The sequence below is a fragment of the Mauremys mutica genome, chromosome 17, assembly GCF_020497125.1.
Source record: "Mauremys mutica isolate MM-2020 ecotype Southern chromosome 17, ASM2049712v1, whole genome shotgun sequence".
Taxonomy (NCBI): Eukaryota; Metazoa; Chordata; order Testudines; family Geoemydidae; genus Mauremys; species Mauremys mutica.
Genome location: NC_059088.1, coordinates 7,762,370 through 7,774,463, shown reverse-complemented (window position 1 = coordinate 7,774,463; position 12,094 = coordinate 7,762,370). Strand labels below are relative to the sequence as shown.

General features: G+C 49.6%; 1 long non-coding RNA gene across 1 annotated transcript; it reads left to right on the top strand.

Moving 5' to 3' along the window:
* Positions 1 to 5,342: 5,342 nt before the first annotated feature.
* LOC123351569 lies at positions 5,343 to 6,675 on the top strand. Its single transcript, XR_006574037.1, has 3 exons — positions 5,343 to 5,399; positions 6,354 to 6,463; positions 6,550 to 6,675. It is a non-coding gene; the product is annotated as an uncharacterized LOC123351569 (long non-coding RNA).
* Positions 6,676 to 12,094: the final 5,419 nt, after the last annotated feature.

Genomic DNA, 12,094 nt, shown 5'->3' with positions numbered 1-12,094 from the left:
ATCAGAAGGGACCATTATGATCATCTAGTCTGACCGCCTGCACAATGCAGGCCACGCAGTCTCACTCATCCACTCCTGTAGCAAACCCCTAACCTATGTCTGAGTTACTGAAGTCCTCAAATTATAGTTTGAAGACCTCAAGCTGCAGAGAATCCTCCAGCAAGTGACCCGTGCCCCATGCTGCAGAGGAAGGCGAAAAACCTCCAGGGCATCTGCCAATCTGCCCTGGAGGAAAATTCCTTCCCAACCCCAAATCTGGCGATCAGCTAAACCCTGAGCATGTGGGCAAGACTCACCAGCCAGCATCCAGGAAAGAATTCTCTGTAGTAACTCAGATCTCACCCCATCTAACATCCCATCACAGACCACTGGGCATATTTACCTGCTGATAATCAAAGATCAGTCACCAAATGAATTATCAAAATTAGGCTATCCCATCATACCATCCCCTCCATAAACTTATCAAGCTTAGTCTTAAAGCCAGATATGTCTTTTGCCCCCACTACTCCCCTTGGAAGGCTGTTCCAGAACTTCACTCCTCTAATGGTTAGAAACCTTTGTCTAATTTCAAGTCTAAACTTCCTAGTGTTCAGTTTATATCCATTTCTTCTTGTGTTCACATTGTTACTAAGCTTAAATAATTCCTCTCCCTCCCTAATATTTATCCCTCTGATATATTTATAAAGAGCAATCATATCCCCCCTCAGCCTCCTTTTGGTTAGGCTAAACAAGCCAAGCTCTTTGAGTCTCCTTCCATAAGTCAGGTTTTCCATTCCTCGGATCATCCTAGGAGTCCTTCTCTGTACCTGTTCCAGTTTGAATTCATCCTTCTTTAACATGGGAGACCAGAACTGGACACAATATTCCAGATAAGGCCTCACAGTGCCTTGTATAATGGTACTAACACCTCCTTATCTTGCTGGAAATACCTCGCCTGATGCATCCTAAAACTGCATTAGCATTTTTAATGGCCATATCACATTGGCGGCTCATAGTCATCCTATGATCAACCAATACTCCGAGGTCCTTCTCCTCCTCTGTTACTTCCAACTGATGTGCCCCCAATTTATAACTAAAATTCTTGTTGTTAGTCCCTAAATGCATAGCCTTGCACTTTTCACTATTAAATTTCATCCTATTACTATTACTCCAGTTTACAAGGTCATCCACTTCTTCCTGTATGATAGCCCGGTCCTTTTCTGTGTTAGCAATACCTCCCAGCTTTGTGTCATCCGCAAACTTTATTAGCACATTCCCACTTTTTGTGCCAAGGTCAGTAATAAAGAGATTAAATAAGACTGGTCCCAAAACTGATCCCTGAGGAACTCCACTAGTAACCTCCTTCCAGCCTGACAGTTCACCCTTCAGTAGACCCGTTGTAGTCTCCCCTTTAACCAGTTCCTTATCCATCTTTCAATTTTCATATTGATCCCCATCTTTTCCAATTTAATTAATAATTCCCCATGTGGAACCGTATCAAATGCCTTACTGAAATCAAAGTAAATTAGATCCACTTCTGAGATACCAGACAGACACTCCGAAATTTTTTCCACATATGCACTGCTTCTTTGCACAGACAAGCAGCCATCTTCCTCAGACAAACATTTGGAGAAACTCTCCATAGGCAAATCCTTGCCCCTAGTAGACACAGGTTCAGGATTATGTCTTTCCTTTGACTGGTTTATGTCATCAACTTGACTGAACAACGTTTTAATATCATCCCCAATCAAAAGATCCTTAGGCAATAACTTCCTTACATCAGCTATAACTTCATGTTTAACACCATTCCATTCAAGAATGATTCTGGCTAAAGACATACATACAGTAAACACATAGAGGATCACAATATTCACACTCTTATTTTGTAAGTAATCTTCCTCTTTGACCTGCTTTAACAAGAGTGATGTTAGAAGCTGTAATTTACCCTAAATAGCTTTTACCATTGACTTTTACACTCTCTGCACAAGTTATGGGTTTACCTTCACCTGAGCTCACAGTAAAAGTATTTACATAAAGGGCGGAAATGTTGGGGTAAATTTGGATACACACAGAGAACTGCTTAGAGTCAAACAAAATACCAACATTGTTACAAACTGGATAGATTTTATCCCCATCTTTGCTGTTGAGAGGAGCTGGCTGTCCAGGATGATACAGTTCCTGTTGTTCCTTTATTCTCATGAGTTGGAGCTTCAGTCTGTCCACTTTTGCCTTAGCTTCTAGTTCCTGCAATCGAATATCTGCCATTCTTTGTTCATGTTCAAAACACAGGTGTTGTATTTCAGAAGCTTCTCCTTCCATATCAGCTTTTTTTTTTTTTGCTTTTGTTCAAGTTCTAGCTGCTGGTTTCTCACTGCAAGTAGTTTTGCCAGGTGGACCCAGCAGCAACAAGGGCCAGGTCGGTATCTAGGAGTTCCTTTTCAACAATACAGCACAAAACCGGCTCGAGCCCCCACCCAGTGACCTGGGGCAATTACACACCACCCCCTGGGTGCCTCTAAGAGGCAATACTTCCCCTCTCACAAGCACAGAGTCTGAGGGTAACAAAAAGCTTTTAATAAAAGAAGGGAATTAACTCAGCATTAATTTGGGAAAACACCACAACTAGGGTTCATAAACACAAGCCATGAGCAAAAGACCCACCCTCAAGTAAGTTGGGCAGTGGCCTTTTCCCCTCAGGGTCTTAAGTCCAGCAACCCAAAAGTCCCTTTAATGTGCCCATCCCTTCTCCATACCCCATTCATAGTTGCTGTCCTTGGCCAGTGTAGCCCCACAGTTCAGAGGTTCATCTGCAGAGTTAACCTCCCACCCTGTGTGGAAGGCAGGGGTGGGTAAGGAGGCACCTGAAATGCCACACTGCTCCAGCACTTGCTCATTGCCCCAATGATTGATTGCCATGTATCGGCAGGGCTCTGCCCTGACCCTCTCCACCACCAATTATCCTGGCCTCTTGCCACACCTCTCCGCCAGCTGCCCTGGTAGCTCCTTGCCATGCTTCTCCGCCAGCTGCCCACTCACCAAGAGGTCTTCAAGCCCCTCTCCCACAGCTCTCAGTGACTTCAGCTGTTAGTGTGAGAGCCTCACTGCTAGTACACACTAGGCAGTCTCTTACAATAGAGATGCTGTTCTAAAGTATGTCTAATGCTTTGACCAATGTATCAATGACTTCAGCTCTGTAGCATATAACAAAACCCACAATTGAGTCTAAATTAGCACATGGATCAAATGACATCTAGAACCCATAAGCACAATAAGCCCATTCACCCTACTCCCATTGGTCTTTGGAACCCATGTCCCCTGCCTAGTGAGTGTCATTCATTTGAGGGTGAGTCCCTCCATTGGGAGATTCCAGGTACAGTTCTGCTGCCCTTGGTTCACACAACAAGGGTAACAGCCCTTTATTACTCCTGCCCCAATAACAAGGAGACTGGGGATCCAACACCAGCTAGAAGTGATCATTTGGGCAAGCAATCCCATCAAACCGAGCACCTAGGCAGGGTGGGTATGTCCATGCAAACAAGATCAGCTTCTGAAGTCTTTTTCCATAGCTCACCACTAGATGTCAGGGGAGAGCTCATTCAGACTCTGCTTACATCTGTAAATACATCAAAACACAAACATTATCTCCCCACATGTCTTTGGAGGGTTATTTATTTTGCAGGATGTTTAACCCTTTCTTGGCGTGTATCACAATCCCCACGGCACTTTACCCAGCATGCCTTGTCAGCCTCTAACTCCCATGAATCTCTCTAGACTAGAACTCCCAGAATCCCTCTACTCCAGGCAGCAAGCAGGAATGGGGCAGAGCTGGACCTGAAGCCTCTCTTAAAGGGCCACCCACCAACCTTGAGCTGCTCCCATTTGCAGTAGATTTGCTGGTCATTTGTAGCTGGGAGCTGCGAAATCAGTCCTTATGCTGAATCCCATGGCATCTAGTTTAGGGTTACCACCTGTCTGGTTTTTACCTGGACAATCTGGTTTTTGGCTTCTCTGTCAGGGGGCTATTAAGGGTTGTCAGGTGACTGGTTTTTGGGACCTGGCAACCCTAAATGGCACCCAAACCAAATGCCTGGTTTCCGCAGGGCGGGGGGAGGCTCCAGGTCATTAACTGTGACCAGGCCCTGCTCAGCCAGCACCAGCTCCTGCTCAGCTGGGCAGCCTCCTATCTGCAGACGGGCTCCTTGAGAGGATCCAGCGCGCGATGGGGGGCGGGGGAAGGGAGGGAGAGGAGCAAGTGACAGGGATGGGGCCTTGGGGAAGAGGCAGGGCAGGGGGCGGTGCCATAGGGGTTCAGTTATCAGCAATTAGAAAGGTGGCAACCCTAACAGCATCCCTCAGGCTGGAGTGCAACGTCACAACAACACAAAGCTAAACAGTAGAGGGCAAGGAAGATATAAGAATCCCTAGCGCTTCTATAGTGCTGTTCATCCGTCGATCTCAAAACACTTTGCAAGGAGGGCAGTATCATCATCCCCATTTGACAGATGGGGAAACTGAGGCACTGGGAAGTGGAAATGACTTGCCCCAGGTCCCGCAGCAGGTTAGTAACAGAGCTGGGGATCAAACTCAGATGTCCCGAGCCTCAAGCCAGTACTTGGTCCACTGGCCGACCCTGCCTCCTTCACACATTGCTCAGTTCTGTAGGTTTGGTGCCCACTCCCCTCTGGGGGGTTCTGCTGAGCAGTGGTTGCCCTGAAGCATTTCAGATGAACTCTTAGGGGCGAGCTTCGATGGTTTAATTAGCGCTGAAGCAATTAAAAATCCTTCCTAGTGATCCATTTTTAAAGAAACACGAACAGAAAACCGTTTTGTTACCAATTCTCAGGTAGCTGGTTTGTCTGCCCAGGCTGTCAAAGGCCTATTTGGGGTCTCTAAGTAGGACGTAACCCCCTGCAGTCCCCTAAAGGGACCAATCCTGTGTCACACTGGGCCACACTGGTGGTGTGCAGGGGATGGAAATTGCCCCTGCCCTGGGTAGGGGGAATCACAGATTGGTGTGGAGCTGGCGTCAGAGCCCTGCACCCGCCTGACTTCCAGCCCCTGGTGTAAGGGATGGATCAGGGGCTTGGCTGGAGCATGCTGCACCATGGTTATTCCCTGCTTTCCAGAGTCGGCACAGAGGAAGTTAGAGCAGCCCGAAGGCTGCTCTGACTGTTGCCAGGAGCCCAGGTTCCAGGCATCCCAGAGGAGACTTCGAGCAGGGCCCGTGGCGCCTGTAAGCAGCCCAAAGTTGGGGGCTGTGCAGGAAGCTCTGAGACGACAATGCTGCACTTTGGCTGCTAACCTGCTTTCCTCCACCAATCCAGACGCTGTCCATCTTTCGGTGTCTGGGGAGCTGGCCGCTATGAAGGAGTCTCACAGTAAAATGCAAGAGGAGATCACGGCGTTACAGAAAAGAGTAGGTGAGGAGCACAGTGCCAGCTGCCGTGCCCATGCGAGGGCTGCAATTAGAGGGAGGTGGCAGCAGACACGGGCCCACAGGGCCAGATGCTCAAGGGAGCTCAGCACACGGCAACTCCCATTGCGGGATTCTCTGTTGTTCTCAGTGGGAGCTACAGGGCAGGGGATTCTTTAAGCCAACCTCAGGCCCACCAAGGCTGTTGGCTACAACCATCCCCTGTGGATCGCTCTCCATATGTCTACATGAGACCTGGGAGGGTTTGTAAGAACAGGCTGGACAAACACCCATCAGGGCAGGGTTCAGTTTCTTTGGTCCTGGCACTGGAGGAGGGGCTAGGTGACCTGTCGGGGTCCCTTCCAGCCCCATATTTCTAGGACTCCCTGTGGAGTTTTTGCCATTTCTGTTGGGAGGGGAATTGCTGGGATGTTTTCAAGCGATCAGCCGGACAAACCTAGCGTGGCTCCACCCTCAGCCCCTGTATCTTCCCCCACCACTAGGTCATGTTTCCTCCAGGCAACAATCCCCCTTAATCCCTCACAGGGGCTCAGGCCCCACACACCCCCTTCAGACCTCTCATTGCTCAGGGGTGAGAGCTGGACTGAGACCACCCCCACTCATCAGCCAGGAACAGCCTTCAGTTCCTGCTGGATTTGAGATGGTGACACATCTATGGCATTTAAACTCCTCCCCCAGCATTTCACACTCTTCAGTGTTGTTATTCTGCTAGCACCCTCAGGGCTAGGGTTATTGTTCAGTTGGGGGAACTGCATAGAGAAAGATGCAGGGACTTGGCCAGGGCCACACAGGGAGTCAGTAGCAGAGCTGGGACTTAAACCTGAGTCTTCTGAGTCCCAAGCCAGTGCCCTGCCCACCAGGCCATCCTTCCTGGCACTGGCAGAGTGCGTGGCCTGTCCCCCACCCATTCACCCCCTTAGTCTGTTCTTGTCTATTGCAGGCGTTCTTGGTGAAGAACTGCACAATGTCCCGGGTATACTGGCTGGGGCTGAGTGACCAGAAAGTGGAAAATCAATGGCTCTGGGTGGATGGCTCCCCTCTGAAACTCAGGTGTGTGGGGTGAAAGGCTCCATGCCCCCCTGACCCACCCCTTGCTCCCCGTTGTGGTCTCCATGGGGTTTTGCTCTTCTTCACAGCTTCTGGAGCACCAGGGAGCCCAATGACTCCAGCAACGAGGACTGTGGCACCATGGCGATTGACGGGCGCTGGAACGACATAAACATACCTGTGGACATACACCTTTCTCAAATTCATCTTTCATGGTATTTCTACATTTATTAACCCTTTAGACTCCAGGTTCAACAGCTGTTGATCCTGTGCCATGAGGACGGGAGGGAAGTCAAAATAAGATACGTCGACTTCAGCTACGCTATTCCCTCCCCTCAGTGTAGACCAGGCCTCAATGATGGCATGTGACATTACCGCAGGACCTGCTGTTTATAAATGTAGTACCTTCCCCCGCCTGCATTGTCATCATTCCTGACTCACTCTCTCTCTCTCTCTCCAGGCTCTCTGTGAGGCTCTTGCTATGGGAAGGAGCAGCCTGGAAAAGAGTCAAAGCTTTTAAACTTTGTCAATATTTTTAAACTTGTAGATTCCCCAGTGGCTGTTTTAGACATGTTCTTACTGTCCAGATTGAGAAATAAAATCTCCCTTTGTGTAAACAGTGTGGTGTTGTGTTCTCTGCTTCCGGAAGAGACCATGTCGATGGCCTGACAAGTGCCCCAGTGCACTTCTGAAAAGTGCATTTCCCATCTACTCTTCCTTCCCAGCAGAGATGGCTTGGATGGAATGAACCCTTCATTGCCTTTGAGGAGTGATTTTAATAAGACTGGGACGCTTCAGCTTGGAAAAGAGACAACGCAGGGGGGATATGCTAGACCTCTATCAAATCATGACTGGTGAGGAGACAGGGAATAAGGAAGTGTTATTTACTCGTTTTCATAACACAAGAACTAAGGGTCACCAAGTGAAATTACTAGGTAGCAGTTTTAAAACAAACAAAAGGAAGTCTTTCTTCACACAACAGTCAACCTGTGGAACTCCTTGCCAGAGGATGTTGTGAAGACCAAGACTATAATGGGGTTCAAAAGAACTAGATAAGTTCATGGAGGATAGATCCTCCAACAACTATTAGCCAGGATGGGCAGGGATGGCATCCCTAGCCTTTCATTGCCAGAAGCTGGGAATGAGCGACAAGGGATTGATTGCTTGATGATTACCGGTTCTATTCATTCCCTCTGGGACACTTGACATTGGCCACTGACAGAAGACAGGATACTGGGACAGATGGAACATTGGTCTGACCCAGTATGGTCGTTCTTACGCCTCTTAAGATCTAGTGGCCCCTTATAGCCTGACCTAGTTATCACAGGTCAGGAATTTCACCGTTACCCCCATATCAAGCCTAGTAACCTGTTTGACTAAAGCATCTTCCAAAAGGCCTCCAGCCTGGATTTGAAGAGCCAGCCCAAGGGAAGGAGAATCCATCCCCTTCCCCTAGGAGTTTATTCCAAGGGTTTACCATCACCACCATGGAAAAATGTGCCCGGTTTCTAATTTGAATGTTTCTGTCCGCTTTCACCTTCAGCTACAGCTTCTTGCTCTAACTTTCTCATCTAGACTGAAGAGCCTTTTAGATCCCACTGTTTCTCCCAAGGGAGGTTCTCCGAGACCTCTCAGTCGTGTTTAGAAGCTGAACAGCCTGAGCCCCCTGGGTCTCACTGGAGGCATCCTCCACCCCTCGAACCATTTCTGTAGCCCTTTTCTGCACCCTCCTTAATTTTTCAACACTTCTTTAAATTAGGGCTCTTGGTTAATTGCAGTTAACTCCCACAATTAACTCAAAACAATTAATTGCAATTAAGTGCACTGTTAAACAATAGAATGCCAATTGAAATGTATTAAATATTTTGGATGTTTTCCTACACTTTCAAATATATCAATTACAACATAATACAAAGCAAACAGCGCTCTATTTTTTATTACAAATATTTGCACTGTAAAAACGATTGGAAAAAATAGTATTTTTCAATTCACCTCTTCCAGGTACTGTACTGCAATCTCTTTATCATGAAAGTGCAACTTACAAATGTAGTGGGGTTTTTTTTTCTTGCATAACTGCACTCAAAAACGAAACAATGAAAAACTTTAAATTCTCCTTGTGTTAAGATCCAAGGGGTTGGATCGGTGTTCACCAGGAACTTGGTGAAGAAGTCTCTCAAGACTATCCAGGGAAGGGAGTTAGTACTTGGGAGTGGTGGCAGCAAAAACCAGATCTAAGCTGGTAATTCAGTTTAGGGGTTCACATGCAGGTCTCATATCTGTACTCTAAAGTCCAGAGTGGGGAAGGAACCTTGACAAGACTGAAGATGGAATGTCGGTATTTAGATGCTGTGATAGACCCAGGCCAGTTGGGAACAGCAGAGTAGTCGAAGGGAGATATACTGGCCCCTGGATAAGCAGTTTTCTGTTCCCTGAGTGACCAGAGCAGGGGCTGCTCCAGGCTTATGAGAACACCTGGCTCCAATTAACCTGCTAAGAGTCAGGTGAGGCTGTTAAGCACTTGACTTTAATTAAGGCCCCTCTGGTGCTATAAAAGGGCTCACTCCAGTCAGGCCAGGGGAGCTAGGGAACCAGAGGAGAGGAAGTGTGTGCGAGGAACTGGGAGCAAGAGGTGTACAGGAAGCCGAGAGGGAGCAGGCACACTGCGGGAGGACTGAGAAGTACAAGCGTTATCAGACATCAGGAGGAAGGTCCTGTGGTGAGGTTAAAGAAGGTGTTGGGAGGAGGCCATGGGGAAGTAGCCCAGGGAGTTGTAGCTGTTGTACAACTGTCCCACGAGACACTCTAGACAGCTGCAGTCCACAGGGCCCTGGGTTGGAACCCGGAGTAGAGGGCGGGCCCGGGTTCCCCCCAAACCTCCCAACTCCTGATCAAACAGAGGAGGAATTGACCTGGACTGGGCTGGGCTGTTTCCTGATCCACAGGGTAAATCTGTAAGGCGAGCAAATCCGCCAATAAGCGCAAGGTAGAGGAGGAATTTTGTCACAATTCATCTGAGGGAGACATGGGGAAGATGCTCCATGCACAGCCTGCATGGAAGGGGTTGTAATAAGCCAGCAAACAGCAGTCTGGGAACTTTACATTTTCCATAGCAACTTTAAACAAAGCTACAGGAGCAGAGCCAGCAGAAAGCAACTAATTTGCATCAAATGAACCAAACTGCCAGAACTATTGTATTCAAAGTGCTTTTGACTCTGAAAAGAGACTCTATCTAAATTCGATCACGGGGGCCCATGTCCATCATCTCTCTGAGACGCCACAGTAGTAACTGATTATGATTATGAGCAATCGGAACATAAGAATGGCCATACTGGGTCAGAACAATGGTCCATCTAGCCCAGTATCCTGTCTTCTGACAGGGGCCAATACCAGGTGCTTCAGAGGGAATGAACAGAGCAGGTAATCGTCAAGTGATCTATCCCATGTCACCCATTTCCAGGGCCGCCCGGGGGGGTGGGGGGGGGGCAAGTGGGGCAATTTGCCCCGGGCCCTGAAGGAGGCCCCATGAGAATATAGTATTCTACAGTATTGCAACTTTTTTTTATGGAACAGGCCCCTGAAATTGCTTTGCCCCAGGCCCTCTGAATCATCTGGGTGACCCTGGATGGGAGGAAAGTCTATGGATACCGGGACACGGGCGCTGAGGTGACGCTGGCCCAGTCCGAGGTGGTAGCTCCAGATCAGATGATGCCCAACACCTATCTGACCCTGACAGGGGTGGGTGGGACCCCATTCAAGGTGCCCGTGGCAAAGGTACACTTGAAATGGGGGGACAAGGAGGGCCCCAAAGAAGTGGGGGTGCACCACCATTTACCCACTGAGGTGTTAATGGGGGGAACATGGAGAACTGGCCAAGCAACCCCAGGGTGCCCCGGTCGTGAGCCATAGCCCGAGCCTGCAAGGGACACTGTGCCCTGACCTCGGGGAGCAGGACCCTACTCTGATGGGGAGGGAATGCCCAGAGACACAGCTCAAGGAGGCTGTGACTTCAGAGCCAGACGGTGAGAGAGAGCAGGTCTCCATCCCTGTCCCAGTGGCTGAGTTCCAGGCCGAGTTGCAGAAAAATCCCTCCTTGTGGAAGATAAGGGACCTGGCTGACCTCAGTGTGGTACAGACCATGTGGGGAGGTTGCTGGAAAAGGTTCCTGTGGGAGCAGGGGTTCCTGTACCGAGAATGGGTTTCCCCAGGGGAAATGGAGTCATGGGGAATCAGGAGGCAGCTGGTGGTACCCCGGCAGTATCGCTGCCAGCTGCTGTGCTGGGCCCATGACATTCCCCTCTCAGGGCACCAGGGAGTCTGACGTACCCAGCAGAGGCTGCTACGGAACTTTTACTGGCCTGGGGTCTTTACTACTGTCCGACAGTACTGCCGATCCTGTGACCCCTGCCAGAGGGTGAGGAAGGCCTGAGACAAGGGGAAAATGGCTTTAGGACCCTTGCCCAGCACAGAGGAACCTTTCCAGAGAGTGGCCAAGTCAAAAGGGGGGCTCTTAACCAAGAGAACCTGAATCTCAGCCCTCCAGACTGGACCACTGGGAAAAGATCCCATCCCAGTTTGAACCCCCAGAAGTATTGGGGGGAGGGGGGAAATGACACAGGCTGCATAAGCCTTCCCACCTGCAGACTACGAGTGCCCTTGAGCACACCCAACTTAAAGGGGGGCGTGAAACTGGAAGGGCCTGGTGTAATTCTCCCCCAGGAAGGGGGAGGGATGATGGGGCATCCATGGGAATGTAGGTAGGTTTGAACTTCCCCAGGTCACTGGCTGAAGTGACCCTGCTCAATTTGGTCTCGAAGGGGGGAGAGATGTGATGAAGTGGGAATGTTCTTGCTGTGTTATGTGAATGCTGAGTGGGGGAGTATTGACCTGGGAAGGTTGCAGGGGAGTGGGGCTGGGACGTGCCTTGGGGAAGGGAGCATATCTGAGCACGTAACCTGAGAACCAGGAGGGGGGTTGGAGGCCAGGTGACACCTCTGCCCTGGAAAACTGGACAAAGGCTGGAGGAGGAGCTGGGGGGAGACTGAGTGAGAGGCTGGAGGGAGTTTCAGTTTGAAGCTGGCTGGGAAATGGAGAGGGGCTCCCCGACGGGGCTTGGGCTTCCCAACAGGGCTGTGGCCTCTCTGGGGGCCCCAGATGGACCTAACTAAAGGGGGTCCTGTTGTCTATAGCGGCAAGACCTGTTTTGACCTGTGTTCCTGTCATCTAAATAAACCTGTTTTACTGGCTGGCTAAGAGTCCCGTCTAACTGCAAAGAGAAGTGGGGGTGCAGGACCCTGTGGCTTCCCCAGGACCCCGCCTGGGGGGGACTCGCTGTGGGAAGTGCACGGAGGGGCATACGCTGAATGCTCCAAGGAGAGACCCAGGAGGTGAAGCCGTGTGAGCTTCTTGCCCTGGAGACAGTCTGCTCCAAGGGAGAGGAGGCTCCCCAAAGTCCTGACTGGTTTTGTGGGGAGCAGTTCCAGAGCATCGCCCGGGGACTCCATAACGGTTTACAATGCAAATACTTGATGTAACTACACCATGGGGCTCCGGTGATGTGATAAGTGAGATCAGCATCTGACCAGCATTTCTAAACACCAAACACATTCGCATCAACTTCACATCTGTTCTAACAGT